Source organism: Amblyomma americanum, chromosome 1, assembly GCF_052857255.1.
Source record: "Amblyomma americanum isolate KBUSLIRL-KWMA chromosome 1, ASM5285725v1, whole genome shotgun sequence".
NCBI classification, from domain to species: domain Eukaryota; kingdom Metazoa; phylum Arthropoda; class Arachnida; order Ixodida; family Ixodidae; genus Amblyomma; species Amblyomma americanum.
In genome coordinates, this window is record NC_135497.1 from 412,960,523 (window position 1) to 412,982,291 (window position 21,769).

The 21,769-nt window shown below is 52.3% G+C and overlaps 1 protein-coding gene and 1 long non-coding RNA gene across 3 annotated transcripts in view; both read right to left on the reverse strand.

Moving 5' to 3' along the window:
- The window catches only part of Cip4 (formin-binding protein 1-like Cip4), a 193,745-nt gene that overhangs the window by 139,603 nt on the left and 32,373 nt on the right, over positions 1–21,769 (reverse strand). The gene's annotated exons all lie outside the window — the stretch shown is intronic.
- LOC144115818 (uncharacterized) lies at positions 12,133–14,544 on the reverse strand. Its single transcript, XR_013311557.1, has 3 exons — positions 13,525–14,544; positions 12,849–12,975; positions 12,133–12,572 (listed from the first exon to the last, which is right to left on the reverse strand). It is a non-coding gene; the product is annotated as an uncharacterized LOC144115818 (long non-coding RNA).

The following is a 21,769-nucleotide window of genomic DNA, read 5'->3' on the forward strand; positions in this document are numbered from 1 at the left end:
AAGAGGAGGGAGCACTGGTCTTGCACAACGCGAACATTCCCGGGCCGCCGCAGCTGCCCGCAAGCCTGCCGAGGCCGACCCTCGGGCGAAGCGACGCATGCCTGGGAGAAAAAGCGCTCGGGCTGCTTCCTTCACGAAATAGACTAGGTGAGCGTGCGAAAGAGCTTATTCGGGAGACAACTGATATTGCAATCTCTCGTCGCACTTGACTGCGACGCTACGGCGCATAACAATGCGTCAGCAAATGAACTCTCAGCTATACTGCCTAGTACTCACGTGCCTACCAAAGAACTCGGTGACATCTCTGAAGGATTCGTTTTCTTCGTTTGTTTTAGCAACTAAACATGAACAATCATACAGGCGACTTCAAATTGGAAATAGGCTCTCATCGAAGAGGCAGCGCGGCACCAAGTGTCTAGGTTTATGGTGACAACGAGCCCGTGCACACGGGCCAAAATTCACACAACTTGTACACTACAGATAACAGTCAAAGCTGCGGCGGATGATGTTTTGAGCAACTCCTGCAATACGGCTTAGGCGCACGCGTCAACCACACAGCACGAAGAGGACCACTGTGCACGAAAGACTGCGGAAGAAGACAGGTGCGCAAGTTTGACAGTATATATCCCGGCGGAAGAGGACGGGCCACCCGGATAAAAGCCGAATAGTCGCTTGCCGTAACAGAGGAACCCGTCCGCAGGGATGCAGAGGTTTCTTGCTGATTGAGAACAGGCTCGCAATGATTAAGTTGCGAAAAAAGCCACGCCTGTCCACAGCTCTCGATTCGTTTGAAATGCATCATCCTCATCATCAGCCTCACTGCTGTGGCAGCTGCGGCCACCGTATCTTCACAAACTTCCTAACCTCATCCGCCCACCTGACCTTCTGCCGCCGCCTGCCACGCTTGCCTACTCTTGGAATCCACTCCGTTACCCTTAAGGACCAGCGGTTATCTTGCCTTCGCATTACATGCCCTGCCCAAGCCCATTTCGACTAGGACGTCATTAACCCGTGTTTGTTCCCTCACCCACTCTCCCCTCTTCCTGTCTCTTAACGTTGCACCTATAATTCTTTTTTTCCATAGCTCGCTGCGCTGCATAAAACATAGCATATGATTATAAAATGCGAGAACTACACAACCTAGATAACAAGTTCAGCAGGTGAACCACACCTATAACAAAACCAATGAGGAAAAACGCACGCGGAAAGCACTGCAGGCCCGACGCCACGAACACAAGCCAGCCTGAAACTTCACTCCGTATCATTCTTAAAACAGCGCGAACACGAAAAGGGCGGACAGAAGAGACGTACATACGAGCGCTGTGCACGGGCGTAAATGGGAACATTGAAAAGGGGCCTTTGTAGAAGAAATAAAATTTGCTGTGTGAAAGCTTGAGCGAGTTGGCGGCAGATAATTGTCGTAGAAGCGCGAACAGGGCTCTTTTAAGAATGATCTGCCAGCAACTCGCTCAAGCCACTACGCTGACATTCACTCCGTAAGTACTGAACCTCCACACATACTGCACATGAGCGATTCATCCACGTAATTGACAAAAGAAAAAAAGCACGATGTAGACCGTGCTTGCGTTGATACATCGAACCAAGGTGAGAAATTCCTTCCGCGTGCCAAGTTTCTGGCGAAGTATAAAGGGGGCAAGACGAGGGGGGAATCCCCGGGGAGAGCACGCGTCGCTTTCACTGGGGCCTTTGTGCGCATACGGGACTATCATCTCATCACGCGGCTGCCGCATGGGCTGGCGGCGTACGCGTGCCCGACGTCTATTATCAAAAAGCGGCCGCCCTTCCTTGCCCTCATCGCAGCGTATGCATGGTGGTAGCGCGGATGTGTCCGGCGTGTGCTCCAGAGATGAGCGCAGCAGCTCATTCCGAATGAATGACGCCGCAGAGGCCGATGCCGCGTTGCCCAACGGCGTTATCGGCGCCGACCCGCAGCGAAGGCGCGGCCCCTTTTCCGAGCGGCGCAACGGCCAGAATTCAATGAAGCTCCGTCGCCCCTGGCGCTGCGCGTGCCGTGCCGGTGGCGCAAAGGGCCCCCCCTTCTCCTCGTAGGCCGACTTCCGCGAGGATCAGTCGGCGGTCTTAGGCCGACTGCCACCTCCCCGGTAATAGAACCACGAGCGCCTGCAGCGGAAAACTGTGCGCGAGGCGCCACAGAGCGAAAAACGCCTGGCTCCGCCAGTCGGAAACAGATGCGGCGAAGAACGAAAACGCGATATTCGACGCCATCGAAATTCGCGCCCAGACGCAACGTCACCGAAGAAACAAAAGCGAGTTTTTCTAAAACAAGTACTTCCACGCGCCCTGTGCAGTGGCACTCTGCTTTCGTCACCGAGCACGCTCCTGGCGTCCAACTGTGGCCCGATAATTGTTCGCCCTCGAGCATCCATCATCGTCCGCAGGCGTCGACAGCTAGGCATCCAAGTCCCGTCACGTGCGCCGCAAATCCGCAAATTGCAGTCACTTGAAAGCGGCAACCCTTCGGAAACAAGTCAGCGGGGCTGCTGCTGCGACCTTGGGTGGACACGCCCATGTGAGCCTTTCGGGGAAAACAGTCATTTTCGTAGAGGCTGCTTTCGGCCGAAAGAAAAGCGAATATGTCTCGGCGGCGACTGCAGCGCTTCTCGCGTCGTGCCCTTAATTGCGCAAGAGAGGGACGGGCCTACTCGTTACAGACGCGCAGCCAACAGGCAGCTCCCGCCGCCAGCAGTCGCGCGAGCGTCTGTGCTGTCGTGGGGCGCCCCTCATTGTTGCAGCCACAAAGTCTTGACACCGAGACCACTTTCTCGACAGGGGAGCGCGCCCCGCAGTTTCCGCCAGGGGAGCGTGCTCGACCCTGAAGCCTCTTTGGGCTCCTGCTGCTGCAGCACCGCCTCCCCGCATTTTAAATGTGGCAAATAAATAAATAACCACGAACTTTAAATATCCAATTTCTCGTTACTGTATACCGGAGCGCAGACTCCCCCCCCCCCCCCCCCCCTCGTTCTGCCAACCGCGAGGCGTGCTGAGTGTTTTTTTTCTTTTCAGATACTTTTCGTTTTGTTTTATTACCCCCAGAAATGATTGCCGACGTTTCGCAGTTTTGCACAATCCTTTCGGCAAAGGGGCTGGGAGGCGACTTGAGATAACAAATCGCTCAACATTAATGCTCCCACTGAACTCTCGCTGAAACTGTCACTACAACTCCCAAAAGACAAACACTGCCCCGCTGTCCTGTGAAGTTGTAACAGACGCACTGTACACATGCACCCGTTTATCAGTGCAGCGGCACTGGAAAAGTACGACCGAGACTACGGCGCCGAGGAAACTGCAGTGTCATTCTCCGAGTCTATCCTCCTCTGTTTTGCCTGCAGCTGGACCTAACATTGGTGGTGGTTACTCTTCAGCCTTCTTTTTAAAGGCCTCTACTTAGGGTGCGTACAGTTTGTAATCAGTGCGCAAAACTTGTCGGAAGCATTGTTTCCAGCTGTATGTCACGAGATAAGAGAACCTTACAGCTTGCTCTCTCAAAAGGTTCAACGTACAACTGCCATCACTCCAACTTGTGGTGGCAGTCGCTGCGCACTGATTTCGTAGGCAGTGCTACTCCTAAACATGTGCATAAGCAGATGTGGTACTCTCTGTTTTAACTAGATCTCCAGGGCTTTGGCCGCTCAAGTGTTATGTATATGCTTGCCTCTTTTTTTTTTTTTTTCTACGTTGGCGCGGTGTTTGAAACCCTCAAAACCAGCCCCGTGTTGAAGTACGCGCCTGTAGAAGAGCGAGCCGCAGACATCCACAAAACTATTCACTGAGTCAGCACTGCTTCGGCATTTAAAAAGAAGGCCGAAGAATAACCACCACCCATGTTAGGTCCAGCTGCAGGCAAAACAGACAGCCGCGAAAGATAGAGAACGCATTAATTGCGCCCTCATTTTCTTAACCTTAAAGTGCGAGAGCTTCTGAATAGCGTGAACTACTAAAACGTCAAGAATCGGTTGCAACCGCGTCTTACAAACCGTTGTAATAGGTCCTGTTTTAATAAATAGTACGCGACCTAAAGAAAGAGGACCCAAAAAGAAAACAATGCAATCGAATGTCCGGATTGGTTTATGGGGGCTTAACGTGCCAAAGCGACTCAGGCTATGAGGGACGCCGTAGTGAAGGGCTCCGCAAACTTCGACCACCTGGGGGTTCTCTAGCATGCACTGACATCGCACAGTACACGGGCCTCTAGAATTTCGCCTCCATCGAAATTCGACCGCCGCGGCCGGGATCGAACCCGCGTCCGAAAGTCCGGATTGTCTGTATGCTATTTCGGCCGTCTACACAGGGGTTGGTCAGGCGTCCTCTGAAGAGCACAACTCGAGGCGGCGTCTTTACCACAACACTCTGTTTCAAAGACAAAAAGGAAGAGAAGAAAAAGCGACAGTTGCGAACTGAGCGCTTCAGGGACGTAACAACAGCGGAGCGTATTCACACGCAAACGGGGAGCGAAGACGGAACAGGGCGCCGGAGAGCGAACCCAGAACTATCGCCACAAGTTGCACCACCGGGACGAAACGCGACAGAAAGTCTCGTAAGGACGGCGGTGAAGGGTGCGGTCGGGGGCAACGTGCGTATACTGGTGCCGGTTGCCAGCGATTAACACTAGAGTGCCTTCGAAGGTGCCGACGTACAGGTACAAGCAGTATGAAAAGGAAAAATCCCAAAATTTGCACGCATGCAAGGGATTCTGGGCGTTATTTCTGCGCTGAACTTGAAAATGTCTCGTAGGTATTGTTCGTCCGGTATAAAACTACTTAGAAAAAAGATAAAATGTGCTTCATACCTTCTGGCGACAAATACAAACACGCACCCAAACCTGCATAAATAGAGTTTAAAGCATCGAGAGAAATATAGCAACACATGCCCTTGGTACGGGCAGGCCCCGACCGTATACCACGCAACGTGGGAGTGCTCGGGCATAGCATCGGCACAAGAGACAACACACGCCACACGGGAGCAGTGGGAACAGCCCTGTCCAGCTCGCGGACCTGGAAGACCAGCGCAAGCTGCCGGCATCGTGAACGTTTTTTTATATCTCTCCTCTCTTACCCCTGCTTATGCAGTAGTAAAGCCTAGTTGAATGAATGCCTGTAATGGGACCCCGTTCGCCGCTACCTGCACAGCGGGTTTTAAACAGTTCCGTTTCTCTGCAAGGCGACTTAGCACCTGAAACACGAAAGCGTCAGACACCAAATATAAGTTCCATGTTTTCTTTTTTGTAATGATGCTTAAGGGAGGAGGATAAACTTTATTTTCATCGACCAAGGTAGCAGTTGGTGTGGGATTAGAGCCCCATCAAGTGGTCATGAGCCCGTGGCGGCCGGCGACTTCTAGGGCCCTTGTCACAACCCGGATCTGTGTGTCCGAGTCGGAACTGAGCAATGCGGCCTACCACTGGTCTGGATTCGAGAGCTGCAAACCTCGCGGAGGGGAGTCCTGAGGGCAAGCCCAGAGTATGTGAGATAGAGTGGCATGTTGTCCACAAAATTGACAGGAGGGAGAGTAGACCCCAGGGTATATGCGGGCATATATCGCCGGGTGGGGGAAGGTGTTCGTTTGGAGTTGCCTCCACGCAACCTCTTGGGGTTTGGTGAGAGAAATATGTGCGGGGGGATATAGAAGTCTACCTAAACGGTAGTGCATGTTATGTCATGGAATGTAACCATACGATTTCTCGCCGTCCGCAGGACGGGTGACAACACATGCCGGTCGACGAATACTCGAGCATGATTGTGGGCCGCCTCGTTCCCTGGATGGGATGAGTGCGCAGGTACCCAGATCAATTGGATCGGGCGGAGTTGGTCCTTGGTGGAGCGGAGGAGAGATAGGGTGACGGGGGAGACCCGGCCTTTGGCGAAATTACGAATCGCAGATTTAGGCTCGCTGAAGATGGTTTCTGCAGAGGTGGAGACCATCGCCAAGGCTATGGCCGCCTCCTCGGCCTCTTCAGACGATCTGGCGGGAATGGAGCACGCAACCAACGGCCGTCCACAGTAGTTTACAACCGCGAGCGAAAAAGCATCGCGATCAGAGTATTCGGCGGCGTCGACGTAGACTGATCTGTTAAATACTTTTTATGCAGAGACTTAGCCCTGTCCTTGCGGCGAGCGACATGAACTCTGGGTGGATGTTTTTCGGGAGAGGGGTAACGATAAGGTTGCTGTGGAAATGGGACGGAAGCTGGGCCTTGTCGGCGACGGTCGTTTCGAAGCTTATTCGAAGCTTGTCGAGTAAATGATGCTTAAGAATCCGTATACGTGGATCAGAACGCGGAATTCGCCTACGCACACTAAGTAATGTACTATTATTACTTTTTTCATGCTGTTTCGGTTCCCGCTTCAACAGCCGAACGATGGCTCTGATGTCAAAGTTCAGTACAGTTCTCTTGACAAATTACTGAGGTCACTTGACTACTTCTGTGCTTTGAAAACGAAAGCACAAATTTTGTAATTTATATTTTTCCTTCATCCCTACTGGCACACCCACCCACTGTCATACAGTCGCAAGGAAACGCATACACTAGGTTCACCTTCATTCGCCAAGAAGTGGTGGTCGATGGGTTGCGTGCTCGCCTCGAAGCTTTAAGGTTCTTGGATCAATTCCCAGCACCTTCCGCGAGATTTTTTTATTTGCTGATGACGTCATTGAGGTTTTTGTGGACCACTTTTCCTGGACGCCGACAATGACACCGGGTCTCGTAGCTAATGGTCCGTATAAGGGTTTCGCCTTCAAAATAACTGCGATGTGACCAGTGATCTGTCGTTTTAATTCGTTGCAACACTTAAGCCAGCCTGCATAAAGAGCGGGAACTACAACCAGTGAAGAGGCAGCAATAATATCGCAGTTTTAAAACGATAAAAAGCCTCCTCGGTCCTTAAATTCGCCCAATGGCTGGACGGAAGTGACGTCATGAAATCGGTGTTGACGCCACTTCCGGTCTTTTAATGCTATCGCACTGCTAACACACAAGATAATTAGGTATCCCTGTAAATTTTTTTCTTAACCCTCACATGACGTATACTGGACGCTAATGTCACAGCCACCGTTCGGCTGACGGAACCGAAACAGCATAAGAAAAGGGATTCAATTATAAATTATTTACAAGGTGCACACGAATGTCACACGCTTATCGATGTAGTACACTAATTCCTTGGCCATCATTACAGAGAAGAAAACATGACACTAAATATTCGGTCTCTATGCTCCTATAATCCGGCGAAAGGAATGCGGGAGGCCCAAAGCGGCACCCCGCACGCGCCCAGTCGCCGCGGGCAACTAGGCACATGCGGATGACGCGGCCGCCAGGGGGAAGTTTCTTCACTGCCCGCAGTTATCAGCACGCGGACGACAGCCTTCCTCCTCCACATCAACTGCGGCGACGCGAACGACGCACGTCCTTCTCGCCGCCGACGACATCCCGAGGCACGGGACAGAAGAGCGCGCACTGGACGTGACATCCGGAATGGCAGACTAACTAAACGCGCACCGCGCTTTGTGACGTCGACTACGCATGCTGTGGATTCAAGGCGCCGACGAAGAGCGACGAATCTCAAAAGTTCAAAATGCAAAGAAAAAAAAATAAAGGCGCGACGTAACCAAGGTTGCGACTGCGGTCTTCTCGGTGGAGGGTGAAACGAACAAGAGGAAGCAGTGCCCATCAATGCTCGCCGTCCGGCGACCGAGCACGGCCTCGCGGAAGCGTGCCCGGCGCCACTGCGGCCAGCACGCGCAGTGGTGCCGAGCACGCTGCGTGTGCCGCAAATCCAGCGGGCGTCGCTTTTTTTTCTTCCTTCCGGAGGTTGGCCCTTGGCTCGAGGACGACCAGCGCTCCATCAAAGTCAGCTCGGCGTTCCGCGGTTCAGGAAAGCCCAGCCACGGTGCTGGGCTACGCAAGGGGCGTACGTTGCTCATGCGGCGTTTAATCCTGGAGAGGGCAAATCTGGCTTCGCTCACGAACGCCCGGGGCACTCCGCATGCGCGCAGTATCCCACTGCAGCTGAACCGGGAGCCAATGCAAAGGCTGTCTCAGGGAAGGCGAACGAGAATTTTTACAAGTAAGCTTTCTGACTGGAGAGATGGCCTCTGCGGCACTGTTGCGACAGTGTTGGCGGACATAAGAATACAGGCGAACCATACTAATAAATTCAAAGAGCGGTATCGCCAATACTAACGCCCGGTTACAAATTTCGCCGGTTTACTAGTTAATATGACTGACCTGTTTCCTGACGCCCGCGAGCACTGGTATTACAACGCCGCAGAAGCCATGCGTATATCTCAAAGATACCAATTTCAAAAATTCTGGTTTACCTTCGCTGAAATAACACGCGGAAAATTTCTGAATGGGTCCCGCCCCCCCCCCCCCCCCAAAAAAAAAAAAACTTTTTGTGATGATCTCCGGTAAAGCGCAGTGGGTAGAAGGCGCTGCCAGCGAGCCGCCCTTTGTACAGGACCAGAAAAAGGCCGCGAGAAGGGCGGGCGGTGATAACGTAGTCCACGGCGCCACAGAAAATGACAAAAGGGAAGACATCACCGGCCTCAGCTGTTGAAGAAAACTGCACAGCGCGAAAAGGCTACGCAATTCTGTCGTAACTACAATTAACCTTTCTTGCAGTCGTCCGCACATCGACGGTTAGAGAGAGATATCATTTGTACAAGCCGACGGGAAAATCACGCTGACTGCAGGTACGAAGCGCAGTTACACACGCTGTCGAGGCTACCAAACCGCACTAATGTTAACGAATGTGCCAGGTCAAGAAGAAAAGGGGATATATCGGACAGCTGCACAGCACCGGAACGAAACGGAGGGGACTACAAGACGCCATATTACTCCATGCCTGTGTAAGAAAACGAAGCAGAACTGCTCCAAATGTCCTCCGTCGCTTTTTTCCGCGCCCTGACATTACGCCCGCGGAGAATAAAATAAAGTTGGGCGCACGTAACGCACGCACAAAGCAGTCGTCTTCGGCCAAAGAGAGCAGAAGGCGAAGGCAAAGAGCGGTGAAAACGAGTGAAAGGAAAAGGGGCAGCAGCGGCGTCCTCACAAAGGAGACGACGGGTCAGAAGAGGGAGGTGGGAGAAGGGGGGGGGGGGGGCGAACAAAAGGCCAAATAGGGCCCGGCGGCATATCCGCCCCTCCAAGCGCGTGCAACAATGGGCCGACGACGACCGGCTAACGGCGAATGCAGGGGAAAAGCCGGAAAGCTCATCTCGCGGTGGGGACTGTCCTTCGCTCGACGACAACAAACAGCCCGCTTCCGCCTGTCGCCCGCAAGGGGTCGAGGGATGAGTGCCACGCACGCTATATTAGTCTATTAGGAGGAACAAAAAAAAATAGAGAAGGAAGTGCGAATTCTGGGCAATGTTTGCCGTGCATCAAGCAGCTCTTCATCAACGTCGTATTCAGCAGCTGCGTATTCTTGCAGACATCGACGCTGCAGAAGAGGAGCGACAACGTGCTGAGAGAATGTGTCGCCTGATCGTGGCAATAACTGCGCGGCTCTGCTCCAGCGAGCGGCGATTATGGGCATATCCGCGAGGACAGTCGTGGTACGAAACGACGGTGCCACACCTGCCGGACAGTGAATTTAGGGCGCACTTCAGAGTGACCCGCAGCACATTTAGGTATATCCTGAGTGTGTGCGAATGTATGCAGCGGCAAGATACGGTCATGCGGCGGGCAGTTACCCTGGATAAGCGTGTGGCTGTAGGCTTGTATCGCCTGGCGTCATCTGCAGAAGAACGAACGATAGCCAATGCTTTTGGCTTAGGCCGGTGGACGGTCAACACTATTTTCTGGGAATTTTGCGCCGTCGTTGTGCGTGAACTGGTTTAAGTTCATCAGATTCCCCAGGCAAAATGAGTTGGCGGAGCACCTTCGCCAGTTTACTGCCGTCACTGGATTTCCGCAAGGCGTGGGAGCACTCGACGGCTGTCACATTGAGGTGTGTCCGCCAGAAGAGCATGTCACGGACTACATAAACTATAAGGGATGGTACAGCACGATTCTTTTGGCTATCGCCGACCATCGCTACAGGTTTTTATACACAAACGTCGGGTCTCCTGAACGAAATCACGACGCTGGCGTATTTGAAAGCTCAAGTCTGCCAAGTATACTGGCCGGTCCTCTGTTCCAAGTTGAAGAAAAAATTATGGCAGGAGTGACGGTGGAACCCGTTCTGCTTGCTGATCAAGCATTTGCCCTGCAGAGCCATGTCATGAAGCCATTCCCTAATGCAGGACCACCGGGCTCACCTACTGCATTGTTTAATTACCACCTGTGCAGAGCTTGACGCATTGTTGAGAATGCATTTGGGCGACTAAAGGCACGTTTGCGTATTTTGTTGAAAGGACTCGAGTGTGAGATAAGCAATGCCAACTGTGCAATCCGCGCATGTTGTGTGGTACACAATATCTGCGAGGAGATGTCTGACTGCTGCGATGCAAGTTGGTTTGATGAGGCGCGAGCTCGAGACCAGGGGCGGCCTCAGCCGTCCTGCACAAGCAACCGGGCTGAGCCATCAGGTGTTGCAGTTCGAAATGCCCTGACAAGTTACATTGCCTCAAGCTGAACATTGGTTGAATCATATCGTTATACCTGTCTTTTGATCTCATATGTAAGAAATGTGCTGGCTGTGTTTTGTATTGCTGGCACAGAAAAGTTAACAATGGCAACATTTCCTGTCCATATGAAATATTTTGCAGCTTGTCTTTTTGTGCTTTTTGTACTGTCTTACAAAGATCATTGAGGAGTTGCAATTTATTAAGTATACAGAATAATGAAAGAAAACATTCTCCTAGTAGATGTTGAATAGCAGGCATATATTGCAGTCATTTTCTCCCCTCTTGAGAGAGATGGTCTGCAAACTGTTTGGTGGTGCCTTGATGTAAACATGTCTATTCCAGCACTAGCATGGCTTTTGTCTTTCTTTGACAGGCAGTGATGGCAGGCTCTGCAGCATGCAGGAAGCATCAGGGCTGCCTCGGTTGCCAGTACGTTTTCAGAGCCCAGCACGAGACATTCACAGCGCATTGTTGGTACAGCTAGCTAAATGGCAGTTCAATTAGGTTCAAAAGTGAAGTGTCTCGTGCCTTTCTGTTTTGAGAGAGATGTTGCATGTATGTATTCACCTCATGATCACTTTAAAAAAATTTAAAACAAGGATTAGCATGGCTTTTTTGTGTGTGACAGGTAGTGGCGGCTGGCACTGCAGCATGCAGGAAGCATTAGGGCTGCCTCGGTTGCCAGTACTTTTTCACAGCCCAGCACGAGACATTCACAGCGCATTGTTGGTACAGCTAGCTAAATGGCAGTTTATTTAGGTTCAAAATTGAAGTGTCTCGTGCCTTTCTGTTTTGAGAGAGATGTTGCATGTATGTATTCACCTCATGATCACTTTAAAAAAACTTACAACAAGGATTAGCATGGCTTTTTTGTGTGTGACAGGTAGTGGCGGCTGACACTGCAGCATGCAGGAAGCATCAGGGCTGCCTCAGTTGCCAGTACGTTTTCACAGCCCAGCACGAGACATTCACAGCGCATTGTTGGTACAGCTAGCTAAATGGCAGTTCAATTAGGTTAAAAGAGTGAAGTGTCTCGTGCCTTTATGTTTTAATAAGAAACATTACGTATATGTATTTACCGCATGGTATTTTTGATGCATGCTTTACAATAACAACATTGTTACATTTCCTGCACACAGAGGGTGACATATAATACACTGACGCTTTAGGAAAAATAACATCTCAGTGCCTTGCTGTGAAATAGAGGTTCCTAGATCAAGAGTGCATGTTGCTGGGCGAGTCGGTTGTACATTGTAGAATAAGGTACTGCGCAAAATAATACAAGCATGGACAAGAAGGGCACAAGGACGGGCCTGTCCTTGTGCCCTTCTCGTCAGGGTTTGTGTTATTTTGCGCAGTGCCTTATTCTACAAGGTTCCTAGATCGCCATTCTAAGGGCCGTAGCTGCTAGTGTGTCATTTACCACAACAGGTAATCTCAAAAACAGAATTTATTTGCCTTTCTGTTCAAACTGAAAACATGCCTGCATAATTTGCATCTAAACATAAAGAGAAATAAATTCTGTTTGTGAGACCAGCTTTTGTGGTAAATCATTTACCACAGAGGGTGGTCTCACAAACAATTTATTTGTCTTTCTGTTTGGATGCAAAATATGCCTGCATAATGTCTAGAAAACTTTTCTGCATCGCGTTGGATTCTTTTTGTAGCTGTACAAGCTCCTTTCTTAGTTCAAGGCTGTCACAGGCAGCTTTGGCCGCACGCTCTTCGGCTTGCTGATGTAGCGCTATTAGGTCGCTCAGTGCCGAATTGTAAGGGCGCTTCCTGTTGCTTCTTTTAGCGCTGTTGCTAGCACTTGGGCAGTTGCAAGTGTTGGCCACCGATGAAGCTTCACCTGCATTGGACTCTTGGCCCTCCTGTCCAGCATCACTTGCAGTTGGAGAGTTCATGTCGCTTGCATAAGTGGCAACAATTTCAGCTTCCTCTGGTTGGAAGTCTACTACTGGCAGCTGTGCAGGACAAGAAAAAAAGGCATGTAATTTTACAAGACCAACTTAGCCTGGCTTGCCATTTTGCAGGCCGCAATGTGTTACACACAACAAACCCCAAAAGAAGAAAAAGAGAAGGGTTTGAAGGCACAGTAGTGCTTAAACTTTCAGTATAGTGCTCTAACGACATTACAAGAGATCTGATAACCATGCAGGCTTATCATGCACAAAAAGCTAGCTTGCAGCAGTAACTGCGCCGTGAACAGTTCTAGTGTCGTGGTGAAAACAGCCGATTACCTCCACACTTTCCTCAACAAGGCTTCTCTCATTGATTGGCAGTGATCCGAGGAATGAATGAAGCTGCCAGTAGAAAGGCCATTCAATGCCTTTAGAGCCTGTTGTGGTGCCACAAAGCCTCAGTTTCCTGCAAAGAAAATTTTGTTGAATGCATGAAATTCTGCACCATGAAATAATGAATATGTGCAGTGTTGCTCTCTTTATGGTAGGCAAAAACATAAAAAACAGGCTACCAGTTGCACTCGAAAGCAGTGGGGCACCCACCTGCCACTTAAGGAAGAAAATGCCACAATTTTTAAACGGACTCTACCATGAAATACAGTTTTCGCCTGGTACACTGGTGTAGTAACTTGTACGCGAGGCGCTCAAGCGGCTTTTAACTTCAGCGAGCTAAATGAAGGCTGTCGATAAATCAATGAATCAGACGCGGAGCAAACGCCGACATATGATCGCGCAAGGACAAGAACGATGTCAGCTCATGACAACACATTCCAGAAACGCTGCGTATCTTCTGTCGTTTACAACACGCCGGCGCGGTGTCACGACTGCGGACAAGGCCTAACTGCACCAGTGCTAACAGCGCGGCGTGCCTCTCTTGCGCGCCAGTGCTGTAACATCACACAAACTTCCGCCAGAATTCATCGTTTCATTACTAGGAATGAAGACTTCCACTCACCGGTAGTGCTTGTTCAGGTTTTCAATTTTTTGCCGAACTTGCTTTGCGGTGTACGGGCCTTCCCCGGCGGCAGGCCCAAGTTCAGCGCTTCGACCATCGCGCGATATACGCGCGCGTTACGTGTGTTTGAGCGCAGAGCAGTCAGGTTATCCTGCCAGAGGCGTATCAACGCCTCCGTCGTCACTACACTCCAGATAACGCGCTTCTGGGAGGCTGTTTCGCTGGGAACCGAGCTGCCGTCGTCGGACATGGAGGCGGCCATTTTGCCAGTTACTGGGCTTGACTGAGGTGGCCAACCTCAGTTTGAGGTAACCATGGTTAGCAGAATAACTGTGGTTGGGTTTATCGTGTGAATGTTCGTAACTACGGTTAGCCTTAACTCCCGTCAAACTTAACCGCGGTTAGGCTGCCCGTGTGACAAGGGTATTAGGGCCGTTGTACGATCGTTTCGGAGCGCCTTCCGCCACGTCCGCTTCGCGAGCGGGCCTGGCGGATCCGCCTCGTTCGGCGAACGGATGGAAAGTTGGTCAACTTCAACTTTCTGGCGGACGAGCGCATCCGGCCGGGGACCGGATTGCAGCTATTGGCTGCTTTTCCCGTGACGTCAGTGACGTCTCGAGCCCCTCCGCCCTCCGCCTCGGTTCTGCCCTGCCGGGGCAAGATGGACATCCGTCGACTGAACTGGGGAGCGCGGCCTGGGCAGTGGCAGCGATGTCGCGAAGCGTATTATATTGGACACATCTTGATATTACCAGTGTTCAGAGCGACTGCAAACTTCGCCGCGTTCAGCAGTGGCGAGCGATAGTTCCACTAGTTGAATTCTGTAATCATCTACGCTGACGGAGTTGACAGAGCGCCTCTTCAAACCGATGCAAGACCTGTGCAGTGGCGGTGTCACGAAGTGTTTATTTCGAGCTGTTTGTGGTTTTTGCATGCGTTTGTAATTCCTACTGCGGCTCTGAAAACTGACGCAAGACCTGTGCAGTGCAATGGAGGTGTCGCGAAGTGTTTATTTCGAGCTTCAACACACACACCATGGCGATGCCGAAGCGCAGCCTACTAGGCCTAGGTGCAGGTCGCCGAGGAACAGAAAAAAGTACCACGTGACCACGAAAAGAGGTTATTATTTGGGGGGGGGGGGGGCGCTCGTACGGGAAGTAGGTAGGGAAGGGGGGAAGCGCAGTGTGCAGGGAAATCAGGGTTTGGAGAGGGGGCAGGAAAGGAGGCAAGGGAGAAGGTAGTCGGGCGCATACCGATCTGTCCCTTGGGATGCGGGAGCCCGTTTCGGCGCGTGGAGCGATGCTGGCGGTGCGCTCGCGCCGGCTAGGTTGCCATCAGCCGGAGAAGGCTATTGGACAGACGGAAATGCCGGGCGCGCCTGTCGGCATGCTGGGACCATCCGCCTCGCTCGCAAGCGCCAAAGTGATTGTACAACACCGACCGCCTCACGTCCGCCGGGCGGCCGAAAACTGGGGGACCGCTCGCGAAGCGGACGTGGCGGAAGGCGCTCCGAAACGATCGTACAACGGCCCTTAAGCTGGTTCGGCGACATTGCGCCCAGCACGGCGCCAAGGAAGAAGACAGAGCGGAAGACGGACCAGTCGATGCTCCCTTTTCTGCTCGCAGTGTGTGACGCACCGGGGGTAGAAAAGTGCCGTTCCGGGCATGAGGGGCAAAGTGGAGGTGCGGCTGAATGGCGTCACACTGTGCCGCAGAAAGGCGAGATAAGGGGGAGATTCGTCGAGGAAGGACCACAGCTTCAACATGCCTCTTGGGCTGGTACGAATCAGTGCGGTCACAAAACGGAAGAATGTAATTGTAAGAATCAAGGGAGCTACAGGTAGGCGAAGAGCCAGCTCGACCCTCAAAACCTGGACCCTACGAACGGCCAGGATCGGCCGACGAGCCGGTTGCCGCCGCTGCAGTGTCACCTCACATACGCGCCCCACAACAGCTCGCCATGTGGGGAGTGCCAAGGTCGAAATTTCTGTCATCCCAACCACGCAGTCCCCCACGCGCGGTGCCTGAATCCGGCCGTTCTCCCTCGCCGAGCACAATGGAAGTGCGGAGCCAGTGGGGGGCGTCGAACAATCACACCCAGCGAGGTTAGTGGCCGCGCAACAAGCACGGGGGAGGAGACGGCGCTCCCAGAGGCACACAGTTGCGGTACTCGAACGGGGAGGAGGGCACCTGTGCATGCACGAACCGTACATGAGCAAGCGCAGCTGCCACAGAGCGGGTGCGCCGTGAGCAACAGCGAATCGATGCGTTGTTAGCTTCCAGTTGCATTACTGACGACTGAAATCGATGCCGCCAGGCCATGAGGCGCCACATCACATCGGTCAAGTCCTCGCTGGGCCAAACGACGCCGCAGACGCGGCATTCCAGGACGATCGTGAGACCCACAGCGGACGCGGTGCTTGGGTTCTTTGCCAAAGGTCACTGCCTCTGCGTCAAGTTCCTGACGCGAGCAGTTGTCGCTGCGCTGAGTAAAGCCCGTGGCTTCTTTCCACCACTGGCCCCTCCCTTCCGCGACGCTCGTAACAATCCCACTTAGGCGCCGTATGCTGACTCGCGGCTCCTATCTCTCGCTCGAGCGCTACAGCGTCGGTAAACATTCGTACGGCATCTGCGCTCGTCGCGGGGCGCCGCCTACGCATGCATGGCACGCCACAGTCATCCTTGTTCTCGCCGGCGTCTGCCTCTCGCGGCCCAGAAGGAATGTTCGACGTCAGCGCATTCGATGACACTGGGCGACGGACAGGGAGAGGAGGAACGGAGAGCTAGACACGTGGGTAAAGCAATACATTTCAAAATGTCACCGTCTGCCCCGTGAGCAAGTTCTCACCAACGCTACAAGGGCAGATCGAGGGAACAGCGATCGCGAATGTGTACAGCGTGCAACGTAGCACATATGAATGTTTTTTTTTTTGTAGCCGCGGGTACAGTACGCACCTGCTTGACATTCGTTCAACCGTTCTCCAGTGCCACGACACGGGTTCAAAAACGCCCACGGTAGCCCAGCCAAACCAAGTGCACAATTCAAAATTCGAGCGGGACGAAGGCTCAGCGGGCTGAGACCGCATTCAAGAAGTGAACGCTGCCAGATGTCCTACGGCACTGCCGCCAAGGAATTTCCGGCCGGTACTGAAATTTCCGTCAGCTTGAAGCACGCGGGGCCTCAACTTACTAAGCTGGGCCCACTAAAAGTTCACGAGGTTTGCTTTAGGGCACTGGTTACCAAAGCACCGAAATCTATAATGTCTTCATACCCACTTACTCTTCCGTTCACTCGCTGAAGAGCCCACTCATCGCAGGTATAATGACAAAAACACGAAAAGTAGGCTCGGGCGAAAACGCAGTCCCTGCCGGCCTCCGGCTTTAAAACGAAGGCTTCTGTACTCAAATGAGAATTGCCCATTCAAGTTCAGCAGTTATCTGGACAGTATTAAGCATGCATCTGCGCCAAGGGCTAGGTATATCCCATACGGCGATTTCAGCTGAACGCATCGCCGAGATTATTCACCCCCCCCCCCCCCCCCCACCCCTTCTTCTTTTCCTTCATTTTTCTTGTGCTTGAAAAGGAAACAGCCATTTGTGCAGTGGGGATTTTTTTCCCCATTCCGAGGCTACGAGTTCGGTACCACAGGCTGCCTGATCGCTGGCAGGGCCTCCTCTGCGGCGCGGACTTAAGGACCTCGTTTAAACCGCGTCTCCGAACTTTAGCTCTCTTCTCCTCCCGTTCTGTCTTTTCCACTAACAAAAACCAACATTTTGGGGTCCCACCACCACCACAAGGAATGCGCCAGGAGCCGCAGCCTGCCGAAGCGCACATCACGTAGGCACATGTTCGTGAGCGTGGATCCAGTAAGTACCCCGTCCTAGCGGTCACTGACAGCGCCATCTCGGCGTCCATCCACGGCGAAATGGCTTAGCACCGCCGGCAACCCTTTTCGCGCGGGACCTTGAGTGGGCTCATCGTTGAGGCCAGCGGCGTCGGAGGGGTGGCGGGCGCGCCCAACACAAAGGAACAGAGGTTTTAACGAGGGAGCGGGAAGGGAAAACGGGAGAGAGCGCAAGAGACGGTCGCTGAAAAGAATTGAAAATTGGTTTTTGGAGGAAAGCAAATGGCGCAGTAATTGTCTGACACATCGGTGGACACCCGAACCGCACCGTAATGGACGGGAGGAATGTGGGAGTGAAAGAAGAAAGGGGGGGGGGGGGGGAGGTGCAGTAGTGGGGAGCTCCAGAATAATTTCGACCACCTAACATCGCACAGCACACGGGCGCATTTTGCGTTTCGCCTCCATCGAAACGCGGGCGCCGCGGCCGGGATCGAACCCGCGTCTTTCGGGTCAGCAGCCGAGCGCCCTAACCACTTATGGGCCTGTCACACTAGGCCAACAGTCGGCCGATTCGGTCTGCCAAAACCGTGTCGTCGTGATGTCTGGCTCTATGTCACACTGCGCCGGCGAAAACAGTCGGCCGAGTGTCGGCGTCGGCGCCATGTCTCCTACAGGACGGCAGTTGGCCGATGGTCCGCCAACTGCCATGTCACACTAGCGAGGCACATGCGAGACCTCTCGCCGACTTGGCACATTCTCGTTCACGCTCTTCTTTTGTCATTTCCTGCTATGCGAAATTCATGGGCGGGGACGCTTCATTTTCAACTCTTTTAAATAAATCCCACCATAGTAAAACAAAGTCATTAACAATCGTGATTATGAACCTAGGTTGAGGGCAGCCCACTACTGAGCGGCACTTATTGCTGGGTCAGAAAAGCATGGCTCGAAAAATAAATCCAGTCGCTCGCGGGTAAACAGGACGGGAGAGATTATTTAAGGCTATAATAATAAAAAGAAAAAACATTCCGTCCACGCGGATTCGAACTAGGAATCTCTGGAATGCGAAGCTACTGCCATACCCACGACGCCATGGATAACAGAGCAGTTCGCTGCCTTCAGAGGTGCTGATAAGCACTCAGCAGTGTGACACTCGCGACAGAAGCAAAAAGCAGGCGACCCATGTGCGAAACCGGCGCGCTGCACCGGTCGCTGCTTGCGAATTGCAGCCCCACTGCAAGCAGGGACACACGGAGCAGCAAGCATCGCTGCGCCGCTTTGCCACTCGCAGCGGTCTGATTACTGCTTGGCTTGGTGTTGAAGTTCGCACCCTAAAAGACCAAATAGCGACAGTATCAGAAACACCGCCTGCTATACACGAGCAGCGACAAAGCATGCTTGCGCTAGTAGCGAGCTTTCGGCAACGGCACCGCCCGCGGTCCGGCCAGGCGACGAACTGCGCTGCTGCCTGGCGCAGCGGACGCCGCTTCGCAAGTAGCCTGCGTTATAATATCTCTTAATATCGCTTTGCTGTTAACAGTATAATCTCACCATAAACTAAAATTATGGTCAATTTCCGCGAGACCTTCGGCTGCGGACCGCTGCGGGCGACAGGCGAGTCGGACCGCAACGGCGAGCCAGCGGCAGCTTGCGAGGCGATTCTGGCGAGAAATTTTGCTCGCATCAGAGTTGTTGCTTTTACCAGCAACTCGGTGTTGATCAACGATCCTCAGAAATGATACATCTGTCACATTTCTCTGTCTCAGCGTTTATTGCTTACGTCAAAAACAATCTTAAGCTGATTTTTATTACGGCGGCGGACGGGATCCAGGCTGGCCTGCCGGCGAGCGGGCTCGGTTTACTTCACGTTCGCACCAAAAAAGACAAAGCAGCCATGCTATATTCGAGCAACGACAGCATGCCTGGGCAACAGCCGCGCTTTCGGCAACGACGCCGCCTGCGGGAGCGCCAGGGCGACGAACTGCGCTGCTTCCCGGCTGCCGTGCTCGTCGCTAAGCCTAGCTGGTTTTGCATCGATGCCGCAGCTCAGGGCGCTTTGGAACTAGCCAGCGCCGTAATAAAGAAACTTCTCTAGTCACCCCTTTACTGCCAACCTGTCCCATAATAAAATAAAGTTATGCTCGATTTCTGCGACACCTTCAGCTGCGGGATCTAGCAGACGTCAGGCGAGCCGCACGAAGCAGCAGCAGCAGGCGGCTGTAGGATGGAATTTGCTTGTATCGAAGTTATCACTTCAACCAGCACCTTGGCATTGGCCAACGATGCCTTTTTGGACATTCATCTATCCCAGAGCTTGTTATGAACATAAACAAACAGCACTATAGCGGAATCGTGTTCGTGTCTAGTGAATGTTTTTGCTCGGCGACCGATCTCGCGACGACACGGTCGGCAGAGTGGTTTTGTCGCCGTCGCGGGCGTCAAAGCATGTCACACTACGAAGACATCTGGTCGCCGGACGCGTTGGTGTCGTTGTCGGCCTAGTGTGACAGCTTGGTCTGCCACAGACAAGGTCTGCCGACCGGGTTGGCCGATCGTTGGTGTCTTTGTCGGGTCGGCGGCGTGTCGGGCTAGTGTGACAGGGCCCTTAGCCACAGCGTCGGGTACCAGCAGGGCAGAAGACGACCTGAAGTGCCCGGGGATCTATGTCGTCGCTCGGGACCAGCCTCCGCCAACCGGTCCACACGCCAGGCAGCTGAGCGAGAAAGACCAGCCGAGGACGAGGGCAGCCCAGAAGCATGGAATCCCAGGGCCTGGTCGCAACAGACAACCAGCCCTTCATCGAGCCATACCGTGGCAACGTAGCGGCGATGAGCCGAACATATCGGCAGACCCGTAAACGACCACACAGCCAGACGATTTGTTGAGATTTAACCCAGTCGGTGCTTCAACCTCCCCGTGCCATGTGTAGATCCAGGTCCGTTATCAAAACCGGTTCAGCACATACGTGCCTCGGTGTTATGAAGGACTTCACAACACACGGCCATTATACCGTTACACAACGTTCAAATTCAATAGTAACAGTCATTTTCTGCGAAAAACGCACCAGAGAGAAAAAAAAGTAGTTTAGGCGGTGTATATATATATATATATATATATATATATATATATATATATATATATATATATATATTGTTTAACGAGACAGGATCTCTGATGTTAATAATGTTATCTGGAAGACTGTTCAATGGCTTATGGCCCGTGGCAGGGCAGACATATTAAAGAAAAAGAAGAAAACTTCATTAACATGCCCTTATACTCCGGGCAAGGCAGACATAGACGTTTCGGTACGACCAAAAATAGGGGCAAAGCTGCAAAGATTATGAAGGTGGCGTCATGTACGACGGAATGGCTGTGACAATGACGGCGAGTTTCCGTGCTGGCTGCACACCATTTTATGGAATAAGCAAAGTAGTGCGACTGCTCGATGCGATTGTAATGACGAAAGTGACAGAGATAGCTTGATGCCAGTCACACTGGAGTGATTGCTATAATCACAAGCGAAGAAGCATGCGTCACGGTTTTGTACTGATCCCAGACTGTTGGCAAAATATGCTAGGAGAGGCGACCATATAGGCGACACAAATTCTAGTTGTGCGCAGACCAACGCCTGGTGAACTATTTTCGAGTGTCACATGGCGCACCATGAAAATAACTTAATTCGGCAGTGAAGTGCCGCACAGAATCCCTCCAAAGAAGCAGTTCGTTTTCTTTTCTTGCTCACCTGAACAGGAAGCTAATAAGAAAAAAAGACAAGCACTAAAATTTTGACGTCTCTGGCTTGTCTGATATAGTCAAACGTAAACGTTGACTGCTGTGATTGGTCAGAGCGGTAGCACAGGACGCCGCGCACCATGGCCCAATGTTACCAGCTGCTGTCTTTAAAAGTTGTATTCTACTACAGATGCCCAGGAGTTGAAGCATCAGCTGTGATTTTCTTCTACGTGCGTCGACCAGGAAAGGCAAGGTGAATGTCGAGAGATTCGCACGGAAGCGCTGTAGTGACTTGGTTAAGCGAGTAGGCAAAAGTGGAACTTGACAGTTTGCGACTGGAAGACATTAGTGCCAGTATAAAATGTGAAGGTGCCTATACGTCACCATTGCACACCTGAGTACCCCTTGCCCGAACAACGAAATACCATCCCCCGCGGCACGGGGGTAAAGGGCCGTCTCTCTCCCTTTCCTGCCTAGCCTCTGCTACATTGCCGAAAAATTGTTGTCCCCTAGCGTAGTGCGTAAGTTTGCTACACGGTCTAGAGCTTCCTGTAGGACGACATAAGAGCAAAAAGCTGTATCACGGAGTCATCAGCAGACAAAATGCGGTAGAGGTTATGTCTGTTGGTAGGTAGGTAATATATACTGGAAACAGTAAATCGCCACACTTC